The 13,435-nt window shown below is 44.9% G+C and overlaps 1 pseudogene; it reads left to right on the plus strand.

The window, feature by feature from the left end:
* Positions 1-4,810: 4,810 nt before the first annotated feature.
* Positions 4,811-12,990, plus strand: LOC118995327 (translationally-controlled tumor protein-like; annotated as a pseudogene).
* Positions 12,991-13,435: the final 445 nt, after the last annotated feature.

Here is a 13,435-nt window from a genome sequence, read left to right on the forward strand (position 1 = left end):
GCAGAAATGTTCAGCCTGTTCTGAGTTGTGAGCTAGAGTACAGCCACAACTTATACCATAAACAAACACGGGGACAGCAGAGCGCAGAGACTCGTTCACCACCGAAGGCACTCAGGAGAACCTGAGGGTTCACACAGACGGGTCCTGAAAGCACTGACTGCCCTGACACAGTGTTCTTAAAACACATCAGAAAGTGAATGTGCTCACCCTGGCTGGTATAGCTCAGTGGATTGAGCATGTACCTGCGAACCACATGATCACAGTTCAATTCCCAGTCAGGGCACATGCCTGGGTTGCAGGCCAGTTCCCAGCAGGGGACTCACGAGAAGCAACCAGACCTTGGTATTTCTCTCCTTCTCTCCTTCCCTTCCCCTTTAAAGATAAATAAATTAAATTTTTAAAAAAAGAAACTGAATGTGCTCTTACAGCCCTGGTTTCTGAAGGGAGAGCCAGGACCTGGCCGGGGTAGAACCGAAACAGGGCGAGTGTTGCTTGTTCAGACACCTCTTGGCTGTTAGGCTCATGGTGGGGAGTCACACTGCTAAGAGGAAAGACAGAAGGAGGGGGAAAGAGAAAGTCTTCACTAAAGGAGTTGAATAAAAACTACCAAGAAAACTGAAAGGCCAAAGAAGAAAATCTGGTTGCTTTGAGATTCGGGTTTTGGGGTTTTTTTTACCCACATCACTATCAGCGATTATCCGCAGAGAACTGTGATCTATGCTTTAATGAAATAATTTCCCATCAGTTTTCTTCTTGTGTGTAAGAGAACAATCCTAAGACAGCTGATTGCGCTGTAAGCCTCTTTGTGCATCTTGTGTATCTGACGGTTTGAGCTGAAAAGCCAGGTCACAAAGGAAATGTTTTAGATAGGAGCTCCTGGATGCACTGAGCGCATGTCTGCGGAGACAGTCCCCCGCTTTCTGGGGGTTGGGGCATGACTGCCAACATGGAATTTACAGCTCTGACCATAGCCCCGAAGGTCAGTTTATATCACTCTGGGGAGCAGTATTGGGCAGAGGCCTACAGGAAAAGTGACACTTTTCAGAGGCTTCGGGAAGAGCCACCTGGACATGACCTTGTGTTCTATTATGAGAATTCACTATTTGGAACCTGCTTAAAGGTTCTGTGACAAAAACAACAGTGGTACCAACTGCTGTCCCTGTTATTTTGTACCCTGAGGAGCCATAGTTGAAAGCACCGTGCTTACAGCGGCCAGGCTGAGAATGCGTTGGAGTGAAACAGGCCGTGACGGAGAGCACACGGGACTGCAAGGAACTGGAGGACAGGGAATCAATCCAAACGCCCAGCAAACTTGCATGCACTCAGGACGAATCACTCAGCCTCCTCCGCCCTCCCAAGCTGACACCCAGGTGCAGGAACAACGAAGAAAATCCCATGACATGTCAGGAATCCCAACCTATCCACAGCACACTGCACTCATACCCTTACTTTGCAAATTCTAAACTAGGCCAAACTGAGATTACAGGCATTCCCAGATTTTCCTTTCTCTTTTCTTTCTACCCCCCACCCACTGTATTTTCACTTATTGTTTAAATCAGTGTATCAAGACCCAGTTGAATATGGATGACTGCACACATCCACCGTAGGCGGCAGGCACCATTAGAATCTCTAAGGAATGCTGTGGCGTTGCTGAGCTCAGGGAAGTTTAGCATGTACTAGAGAAGTCAAGAAGTAAACAAGAGAAAAAGCAGGATGGACTACATGGCCCAAGCAGTGTCTCCAGGTGGTTAGCAAATGTGTTACTCTGACTCCAGAGGAATTACAGATCAAAGCGAAGGGAACTGCAGGGCTCTCAAGTTTCCTGAGCAAGATGTGACTTGAAAAACCTTGAAAAGGAAGTAAGATTTTGCTAGTTAGAGAAGAGAGTTTATGTAATAGGTGAAGAGTAAGCGGGGGATACAAGTAGGTCAAGCTTTTATCCTTCCTTTCCTTCCTTCCCTCTACCCAAACTCCGAATTCCCAGGGTGGTCAGAAATCGTGGAAGCGAACCACTGTGGGGAGGGGCTGGCCTGACTGCACCGGGCACGGCACAGCTTTTCCTTGTATTCTGAAGAGGCCTAGTGAGGCCATGTTACCCGTGGTAGATGCCGAATTAGTGAGTGCTCCGTGGCTCTGGCCTGAAGCTGTGCCAGGGAAAGCACTGACTCCATGTGTTGGGGCTAGGAATTCATTCTCACACAGGACATCAGGGAGCCGTGGCTGAACATAACAGAAAAACAGCTCAGAACGGCTTAAACGATAAAGCACCGAATCATCTCACACAACAAGAAATACAGATGGGTTAGTACAGCGACCTGACAACATCATCAAAACCTAGGTTTTCTCCAGTTTTCCTTTCTCCCACCCTCAGAGTGTGTGACCTTTCCACAACACCAGTTCTAGAATTATATACCTTCGGTTTAAATACCAGTTCAGTCACTTATTAAATGATTGTATTTGAACAATTGATGGCACCGTTTCTGTAAGCCTCGGTTTCTTCCTAGGATTCAACATCATAAGGTAGGTGAGGCACATGGTGGCGTTTAATAAGTGCTCAACCCATGCAGACCCTGGTTATCTGCATCATAGCAGCACATTTTTTAAGTAAACAAGTCTGAAATGACAGAGTAGTGTTTTATATGCTTCTTCATAGAGAGCTTATTGTTCATAGTGCTTCTGTGTAATAAATATGTAAAGTGCATTTTATAGGAACTTGGAGCACACTTGTGATTTTAAAAGTTAAACTTTATAGAGAGAGCTTTGCCTTAAAATTTATTGCTGGTCATGCCCTGGATTAGGGAGTCTACCCCAAATTACAATCTCTTTCCTGCAGGAGAGTGCAGTCTGCCGTATAATGACCTATTTTCATATGTGTTTTTAGGAATGCTTTGCAGTGGGAAGCTTCTTGCTTCGCACACACAGCACAGCAGGTAGAAGGTACTCCATTTGATTTGCTGAGGCTGGCTTTTTTATTAGTAGAAAGATGAACAGAAATCCAAGTCAGTTCCTTCTTGTGCCTTAGGAATTTGTCCGTTACTAATGCAGTTCACTGTCCACCACCAGGTGTGCTGGGCCCGATTCTGCCAGTTTGGAAGTCTCTCTTCCCAGGTTTCCCTGACTTGAGCTGGCTGGCTGGCTGGCTGGCCGGCTGGACAGTCAGCAGTCCTCAGACAGGTTGCTGCCTTCCACCTTCGTATCCAGAATGCTAAGCTCCGTTTGGCCCAGTGAGTTTTTTGGTAGAAGTTTCCAAAATCAATATCTGAGGTCTCTGTTTGCTCTGGCACCTGCCACTGATGCAGGTAGTGGCAAACAGGGTTAGACTCTCCAGAGGTTTCCATTCTCCCGCCGCACAGCCAGGGTCACCTGAGGCCCCAGACTAAGCCTCCAGCTGGAAGCGTGGCGGGGCCTGGGCAGAGTTCCTTGCCAGTGGGCAAGAGCCAGGCCCGGCAGTCAAGAGTCCAGGAGGAGTCCAGGTCCCCACGCTCTTAGGTTTTGAATTATAAAGAAGTTTTGTTTTATGAGCTAAGATTTTAAAATATGAAATGATGTTGTGGTTTCTTTTCCCTGTGATATTTTTGCTGTCATTAATTCCTCCAGAGCCACAGAGCAAGTCACCCAGGAGCCCTGTGGTCTTCTATCAACCTTAAAGAGACTATATTCTAAACAGCCTCAGGTTACCTTATTATGATCTGGAAGCACAGGTTCCTTGAACAAGTTTATGTCTTGAATCAGTTTATATGGCTGCAGTTCTCTCGCCCTTACTCTTCAAGATTTTGGACGAGCTCACTAGGCTCCCCTCCTTTTGCTTTAGGTTTCCAGACTGCAGTCCTGATTTTTATGTAACAGTATCTGTATGGTTGGCTCCGCATTCCCTTCATTATTTCAGGGGCCCACCTGCCTCAGCATCTGCACCTGCTTACTTGTCTTATATCTTTTACATACCATTTCTCTGTTGTAGGCAAAACCATGTGATTTTCTAGAAATTGCTTTGAGAGAGAGAAAGGAGAGGAAGAAAGAGATTAACAATAACTAGTAATAAAATAGAACAACAATGACATCATACTGTCATAAGAGTTATGTGAACGAGGCGTTACTGAGTAAAATCGGTGTGCACATGAGCGCTGTGACCCTGGGACCGTCCTCTGACAACTGAGATGTCAGTAAGTGACCTATGGCAGGGAGCGTACCCAGTGTGGGCATGCTGGGAAAGGGGGTGATTTCTCACCCTGGGCAGGACGTAGCGGGCAGGGTGAGATTTTTTTTCACCAGAATGGCATGCAATTTAAAACTTGGTTATTTCTGGAATGTTCTATTTAATATTTTTGAACCTGATTGACTGAGGGTAGAAAAAGCAGAGATAGGGGAGTGACTACAGTATATAACATGCATTAATTTTTTTTTTAGAAATGTCAGGTCTTACCAAGGGCCATAGTCACCCAGCTTTACAGCCAAATAAACTTGGCCCTACACTCCTAACCAGTGAATTGAGCTGAGTAGGCATAAGATAAAATACCTACACCCCAAAGTAGCTAAGTTAATGACTGATAATGACCTTGTAGCACTAAATAGATATTTTCATTGAATACCTCTTATGTAACTTGGACTAGACTGGTGGGAAATTACTTTCCTCTTTTCTTTTTTTTTTAAGAGCAGAGTAGAATGAGTTTGGCCAAGGAAGACTCAAGTTCTGGAGGGGGGTGGAGTGGCGTGCCTCTGTGGTGTGTGGCTCTCACAATGGGCTTGCCTCGGTGCACAAGATGCCAGGGGCAATGCCCTTATGCCTTACTTGCCAGCCTGTTGTATAGGCTCCATGGCTACAAGGCCAATCTCTGGGGAAGGGGAGGAAGACTGCCTCCTGCCTGCAGAGGACTTGCAAACAGGGGCAGAGGCTCAGCAGGTGCCCGGGCCAGGAAAGGTATTCTTAGCAGAGGGCAACCACAGGAACACACACATGGAAGTGTGAAACTCTGCACGGCATTTAGTGAACATTTAGGAGGGACCAGGCATGAATTCCCAAGGATGAGTGACAGAAGTGAATACAGCTTAGTCCCTTTTGTGTCCCAAGTTGTGGGCCATAACTTTTGTTGACCAGAACAAGTTTCAAGAACTTGCAGACATTTAGACGTCTGCATCTTGGATCCAGGAGGAAAGATTTGGGAGGGTTTACACATACACATACATACACATACAAATAGAGATTATCCTCTTCAGAAAAATCTGAACGCTGTTGTCAACCAAGCTGACTCATCCAGCAAGATGTCTGTCCGTAATTATTTTCCCAGTCACATTCATGCTCACTTCTGAAACACTAAAGTCAATTTTTTGGATGAGAATTTTAGGTCAGTTGAAAGGCCGAATAGTAAGTATTTAAATTAAACAAAAACCATTACAACAATGCCAAAAAGCTACTCCCGTATTAAGCTACAGTGGATCATCAGGAGCACACGTTAAGGGTTGTAATGGGAAGCGGGTTTTCTTCCCCAGAAAGCTGGGAGAAACAATTGTCTCTGTAGCCTGATCATTTGGACCCAGAAAAACACATGCCAGGAAAAGTTGCAGGGTGCTCAAGGTGAAAGCCAACTGGAAGAGGGAGAAGCGGCCACACTTGCAGACACACCTCCTGATGCTCCTCGAGAGCTGCTTCAGCTGGAAGCTGTGGGCTCTGCTTTCTAGGGACTCTGCAACCCGGACTGCCAGATTCGGGGGGGCCTGGGCCACTGAGGAACACTGTAGAGGTTCAAGAGTCCTTCTGTGTGTGCACACGCACATGCAGCGGTACCAGGGCTACCCCAGTGGATGCTGTCCTGACTCACGGACTCTCTGCAACTCACCATTCCTCAGACCACCGACGAGAGCTCAGAAGCAGTTGAAAAGCCAATTCCACACTTTGGGAAGAAGCACTGATCAAAAAGTAAGGGGGATAGGCAGACACCCCCACAACGCTCACAGAAGCCACCGGGAGAACCCCAGTGGGGAATCTGTTTTTACCTCTTTAGCCGTGACTCTTTATAGTAGAGTAACTCCTCAAAAAGGAAGTCAACCTCACCTTCTGCCTCTCCTCCTACTGGCTCTCCCAGCTGATAATCTCATGAAAATTCTGCCAGGGATCCATCTAGTTCCAGTCTAGTCCTCCACTTCTGTTCTTCACATCAGGTTTGTTAAACTTTCCCTTACATTGAGAGACCTCCGATTGAGGTTAAGTGCTAGAAATTCTCCTCGCGATGCCTCGTTCTGGCTCCTTGCTGATTTTTGTGAGCCTCACAGCTTTCACTACAGTGCCAATACTGCAAGATTTTAGACTTTTGAGAGTGTTGCATAGGGATATTCGGACTTGATTGGGGAAACCTAAAATAGTTTGCATGGGTGTGCTCTCGAACCAGCAGCATATTTGTGAGTGCTGAGTGAGAAAGCAAAGACAGAATCACTTACGATTGTACTGATTGCTGTTGGTCACACGGTAAATACAGCAAAACAACAGGATGTTGACCCAACATTATTGTCTTATTTCTCTGAGAAGTACATAAGTTCTTTAAAGTCAATGTCTGTCTCTGATTCATTTTTGGCAGCTTACAAGGCTAGTTCTACATCTTACAAACAGTAAAATTATCAAAAAAAGTTTATGAACTGAGTGAATAATATTAATAAGAAAAAATAAGCCCCGGGTGTCCCAAGGTTGCTAGCTTTTACTCAACAGGGCCAGAGGCAGAAGGAGGCTCATGTTTGCCTGCGTGGGTTGAACGTGCAGGTGTTAGCAAGTGAGCCCCTCTGAAGGAAGGAAGCCGTCCATCCATACCACTGCTGCTATCGTTCTTTTAATGTTTAACAGCACTGCTGAAGGACTACTGCTATATAGCAGATCCTGTGGTAAGTGCCAGAAATGCAAACATAAGTAAAACACAGCTCTTGTTAAGTTTGTATGGGCTCATCTACCATGAATTTATCTGGCTCCCAGCCACGCTGCACTGAATGCCACCAACTAATATTTTTGGATTTAGAACTCGCAGAGCTATATAGTCACAAATTAGGATACGGGTGGGAAATATAATGTCTGTGTCAGATATATAAAAAACAACCCAAACATAACTTGAATAGAAGATGAAATCCAAAATAAGTGTGGTCTTTTTTTTAAAAAAAGATTTTATTTATTTATCTTTAGAGGGGAAGGGAAGGAGAGAAGTATCAATGTGTGGTTGCCTCTCATGAGTCCCCTGCTGGGAACTGGCCTGCAACCCAGGCATGTGCCCTGACTGGGAACTGAACCTCGATCCTGTGGTTCGCAGGCCCGCGCTCAGTCCGCTGAGCTACACCAGCCAGGGCCAAAATAAGTGTGGTCTTCTATGAGGCAAGAAAGCCTTTTTCTGTATTTTTGCTTGGTGCGAACATGAATATCATGAGGAATATTTTAAGTTAACACGTATGTGAATGTCCTGCTGACTTTTCCATCTTGAGAATGGAAGGAGGTTGATAATCCCGTGCTCTGGGAAGAATACCCTTCTGGACCCAACATCCATCAGTGATGTGTTGAAGCCATTTGACCTCAGAGCACCCATTATTCACCAAGAGTCAGACTCAAGGCCTATAACCAAAAACACAGCCAGAAAAGGTCAATGCTTTTTTCTATTTTCACACGCATACCAGATGACATTCATGGCCCTTGGAAAGGAAAATGCTTTTCCCTCTGCTTCATAGGTTATCTGCCCGGGGCCCTGTAAATCAGATGGATAAAAGGAAGATTACTAAGAGAAAAGCAAACAGAAGTTTACTAACCTGTGCATCCATGCATATACACAGCATACTTAGTGACGAGTAACTCAAAGAGGTGGTTAGAACTTGCGCCTACACCGTCTTACGGGAAGAATGATACATTTTTAGAGAAGCAACGGGCAAAGGAAAAAGACTTTGTTTCTAGGGTGCAAACTTTGGGAAGGTAAATATACAATATACAGGAGAATGAGTGGAAGATAAGGAATAGCTAGTGAGGCTTGTTACGTGGATTCCTCTGTCCTATCTCTGGATTGATACGTGTCTAGAGTTCTCTCTGATGACTGACTTCTGTCTTTCCTGGCAGAGAGGGGTGGGGGACATTTTTACAAATTGAAGTCCTGCTTTTTTAGGTAAAAAGGGAGAAGGCAGAGAACTTTCATCTGCGTCTTCTCAATTGCCTTCAGCTCAGAACAACTTTTGGCCAAAGTGGCCTGACTTGGAATGGGGTATTCTGCACTCTGCTGATCACGTCGCTCTCCACGGTGATGACCCTTAGGCCAACCAAGCATTTTTCCTGCCCCACAAAAAATTCAACCCATTTTTAGGTATATTTCTGAGTTGTAGGTTTCTAGTCCTTGAAAGCAATACAAAACAAAAATACTGCCTTGCCTATCTTCCCACCATACTGATGAGACACATGGAGCTTCGCATATTCATCCAGTCATAGAGTCTTGATTATTGCACTAAATAAAGTATATCTATGGGTAACTTTAAATGGCATGTTTATAATTTTTTCTTTTAATTCTTTTTTTTAAAGATTTTGTTTATCTACTTTTAGAATGAGGGGAAGGGAGAGAGATTTAGAATGAGGATAGAGAGGGAGAGAGACTTCAATGTGTGAGAGATATATCAGTCTGTTGCCTCTCACACACCCCCAACTGGGGACTTGTCCTGCAACCCCGGCATGTGCCCTGACTGGGAATTGAACCAGTAACCTTTCAGTTTGCAGACCTTCGCTCAATCCACTGAGCCACACCAGCCAGGGCTGTTTACAATTACACTTGGCTATAAAGTATGTTCTGGAATGGCACTAGCTGATATTCTAGTAATAAATTCTATTTGAATCTATTTCAAAGATAATAGTGAATATTTACTAGGAATATCTGATTCCAAAACTTTCTCTCCCAGACTCCTTTGATCATCCCTTCCCAGTTCTCTATTCCACATTCTCTCACTAAAGGTTGGGTTTTCTTTCCTTGAAATTTCCTAGAGTAAGAAAGATGGTGAAGTATTTGGGTATCGGTACAACATAAAGAGAAGGAAATTGGATATTGACCAAACAGCTGCCAGTAGTGAGAACCAACGTGGAATAACAATAAAAATTTTGATAGATTAACAGAAAAAAAGGAAAGAAAGTTTTCAAGATTTGTTCTGGTCTAGTAGAAAGTGCTATGCAATCAGATAGTCACAATGTGCTTTGCCTTTTATTAGCCGTCTGACTCTGAGCAAGTTACTTAGGCTCTCTGATCTTCAGGGGGTTTTTCCTTCTATTAAATGGAAAGAATAATCCTCACTTTTCCATCTTGTGAGAATTAGACATGTCGTTAAAACACCTTGTTCAGTGACAACCAGAGGTTAACTCCTAGAACAGTGTCCAGCACTGGGTATTTAATAAATAGTTATTGGGCAGGTGGCAGCTATAACAACAGCACCAGCAATGATAACACACAGAACTTTGTAAAAATATACAAAGTAAGCCCTGGCTGGTGTGGCTCAGTGGCTTGAGTGGGGGCCTGCAAACCAAAGGGTCACCAGTTTGGTTCCCACTCAGGGCACATGCCTGGGTTGCAGGTCAGGTCCCCAGTGGGGGCCACAAGAGGGGCAACAACACATCGATGTGTCTCTCCCTTTCTTTCTCCTTCCCTTCCCCTCTAAATAAATAAATGAGTAAAATCTTTAAAAAAATAAAAGTATATAAAAAAATCACTGAAACATTTTAATGTAATTTGTTACTACAGTTTATGCAATTCTGAAATGACCAGAGTCACCAATATGTGGGCCAGAGGACACTAAAGGACAAACCGCGTCATTTTAATACTGAGTGGATTGATTCCATACTCTGAAAGAAAAATGTACTATCCAAAATTGTGGTGTTTAACAGTTATTCTGAGGAGTTGGAATTGTTAAAGAATTCCAGGAAACCAGAGGCTTCTAGGTAATGAATCATGGGAAAAGGAATCACCATTTTCTGACTAGAGGTTGATATTTTGTATGTGAGTGAAAGGTCACAGACTTTCCACTGCCTTGCCTTCAACTGACCTTTCCTAACGACAAAGCCAAGCATGACTCAGGGAAACCCTGGAGGCGTGGCCAGTGAGAACGGGTCTCTTTCTGCCATTGTCATAGATTTCTTTTTTCCTTTTTTTAACCATTTTTTATTAATGTTCGAAAAGAGTTGTGTCCATTTTCCCTCAATCCTACCCCCTTTTGGCTTTGTCCACGGGTCCTTTATACGCGTTCTCTGATGACCCTTTCCCTTCTTTCCCCCGTTATTTCCCTCCCCGCTTCCCTCTGGTTACTGTCTGTTATTTCTTAATTTCCGCGTCTCTGGTTCCATTTTGCTTGCTTGTTTGTTTTGTTGATTAGGTTCCACTTACAGGTGAGATCATATGGTATTTGGGTTTCACCGTCTGGCTTACCTTACTTGGCATAATGCTCTATTATATGGGCTTAAGCTTCTAGTTGTTTTACTCTGTCTGCTCCAGGTCTCCTTCCTAAAAGAAATCCTTTTGCCTTTATTTCAATCTTAATTTCATTTGGGTGTTTATTGCTTACTTCTCTGAGATTTATGTAACCATAAGTAGTATATAGAGATATATATGCATATACGACTGTGTATGTGCGTGTGTCTCAGTTTGTTTTAGTCTCTTGCTCTTCCCATTTAATAACAGAGCACCCTGGCCCTTTTCTGCATGGTACTTCTATATGGAACAGGGGTGACCCTCAGCCCTGTACAGAGTGCCATGAACTTGTCTGTGTCTATTCTCTGAGTGTTATTCCTGAGCTTTGTCATGACAATATAACTGCAGGTCCAGAGATCCATTCTTCCTCTTCACGAAGCATTCAAAGGCCCACAGGGCATGGGAGTGGCTTGGAGAGGAGGGTCAGGTCAAAGGAACAGCAAGGTCAGTGGCACAGAAGCCTTGACTGCTGGATGAAAGCTCATCTTGGCAAGTCACAGCCCAGTGGCATAGCCAGGGAAAGTATTTCATTCTTGTAGTAGCCAAGGTGCCTGGAGGCCTTGACCGTGTGGGTCACTGTTACGCAGTACAGGGACTTTCAGTAAAACTAGCCAGGACCTGCCTGCTGAGAGCCCCTGCAGGCCTCTATTTCTTCATAGAGTGGGGGGTTCACAAGTTCTGGCTCCAGACAAGCAGTGTGCTGAAAGCTGAGAGCCCTGAGGCGAGAGGCATCTCAGACACTGGTGCTGAATGCCCCAGGGCAACACCAAGAAGGTGGAGAAATGCCTACAGCTTGGGAGCCATCTCCAGGCAGCAGCAGAGCTCTCTGGAGGGGAACCATCCTCTGTACCTGCTGCTTCTGCCAGTCCAAAGTCAAGGCCTTCCCAACATTCTTTATGGAGAAAAGCCATCCCCAGCATCTTGTCCCATGACAGGATCCTGAAGCCCTGAGATTCCTGATCCCAAAGATTTCTTAGTGATCAAGCTCTTTCAGTTCATGTTCAGAGTCATTTCCCAGAATGCCACACAGCCCTAGGAGTGCCTGGCCAAGAAGTTCCCACCTTTTTCTGCAGAGATGTTCTCACAACATTTTAAAGACACTTAAAACATCAAAGTCCTGCTTGCACTGCTCTCCCAGAATAACAGCCAGCTCACCCCACACTTAAGTGACTCAGTAAGGTCACTTAAGTGACTCAGTAAGGTCATGTAAAATGACTCTTCCCCGAACAAAAAAACCTTTGCAAAGTGATACTGCCCACCCAGACAATGGAGCCTATTCATACCATACTTACGTAAGGGAGGAGACCACTTGAGTGTGTCTTCCCCTAACAACAATGCCCTGCTTCTCTGCATTTCCAACCCATTATAAACGGAAACAGCGGCCAACTCCTGTCTGGGGTGCCCACAACACACGTCCAATGCCATGTCGGTCTCCTTTACACTGGCAGCCCATGAGTTGTCTTAACAAGTATGCATGTTAAGTGCAAAGCTACGGGCCCCCATGTCTTCACCTTCAGTCAGTAAAAATAACAGCATGCCTAAAGGTATGAATGCAGACACACGCACACACACAAAGTCCGTAGATCCCACTGGCAAAATCTGAAATGCAGTTTCTGCCTTTGCTTTGTAAAGCTGCCTGAAAACCATGATCTTAACCATATTTGACAGACTTTATTTTAGGATTACAGAAAAAATATATGAGCTGAAGAGCTAATGGCATGATACACTTACCTAAGTTCCATAATGCTAAAAAAACCTCGATCCCATGTTGAAAGAAAGCAGAGAATTATGGTAGAATCTCACCATACTAGGACAAGTGGGTGTCTGAAAAGTCATCCTATAGCCTGGGTAACATGGGCAGTTTCATTAGTTGCATTACTACAAGATGAATAAAATTACCTAGTTTTTCTTTCCCCCCACCAGCTAGCTCCCTGCCAGAGCCGATCTCGGCTGCACGGCCCTCACTCTGAGCTCCAGGCTCCTGCTATGCCAGTTCCAGCCACCATCGTGATCACCCACCAGAACCTCATCAGCCATAAGGAGATGTTCTCTGGTATCTACAAGACCCAAGGTCTGGGAAATCACAGACAGGCTGTGCCTGGAGGTAGAGGGACAGGAGGCCAGTAGGAGAGAAGGTAATGTTGATGACTCACTTACTGGGGGAAATGCATCTGCTGAGGGCCCCAAGGGCAGGGGTGACGGTCCTGAAAACAGTCATCGCTGGTGTTGATGTTGTCATGAGCCATCATTTGCAGGAAACCAGCTGCACAAAAGACGCCTACAAGTACATCAAAGATGGCAGTGAAGTCAGTCAGGGAAACTCGAAGAAGCCAGACCAGAGAGAGTGCGGCCTCTTATGACAGCAGCTGCGAAACAAATCCAGCACATCCTTGCTAATTTCAAAAACTACCAGTTCTTCCTCGGGGAAAACATGAATCCAGATGGCATGGTTGCTCTGCTGGGCTGCCGTGAGGACAGTGCAACCCCATGCATGAATCTCTGTAAGGATGGGTTAGAAGTAGAGAAATGTCAACAAATTTGGTGATTGGGGTCTATCACCTGTCATCACAGCTGCCTGCTGCTCTTCATCCACACACCAGGCCCAGGGCAATGGGACTAATGTTATCTTGAGCTCTCGATTCATTATGACCTTGATTTACTTGGAATGAAGGCATTGTTTTTAAGAAAAAAGATATAATGGAGGTTGTGTAGAAATAAAATACATTGATACTAAAAAAATATAAATAACTAGCCTGCTCATGAGGAGCTATCTTAGGGAATTCTTGGTGTGATCCAAACCCATCCAGATCTCTGTTGCAAATTGGAGCCAATTGGTGGGAGTCGTTCCTGCTCCCATCCTCCCACTAGCCAAATATTAGTGAGGTCTGATGTTGGCTGGGACTTCCAGGGCAGTGAGGGTGACTGTAGGGATCTCATGTCGTGTGGAAAACTGTTCCATCCACCCAACCTGAAGGGCTGACCCAGTGGGA

Source organism: Sturnira hondurensis, unplaced genomic scaffold, assembly GCF_014824575.4.
Source record: "Sturnira hondurensis isolate 20B ecotype Veracruz unplaced genomic scaffold, ASM1482457v3 Scaffold0010128, whole genome shotgun sequence".
NCBI classification, from domain to species: domain Eukaryota; kingdom Metazoa; phylum Chordata; class Mammalia; order Chiroptera; family Phyllostomidae; genus Sturnira; species Sturnira hondurensis.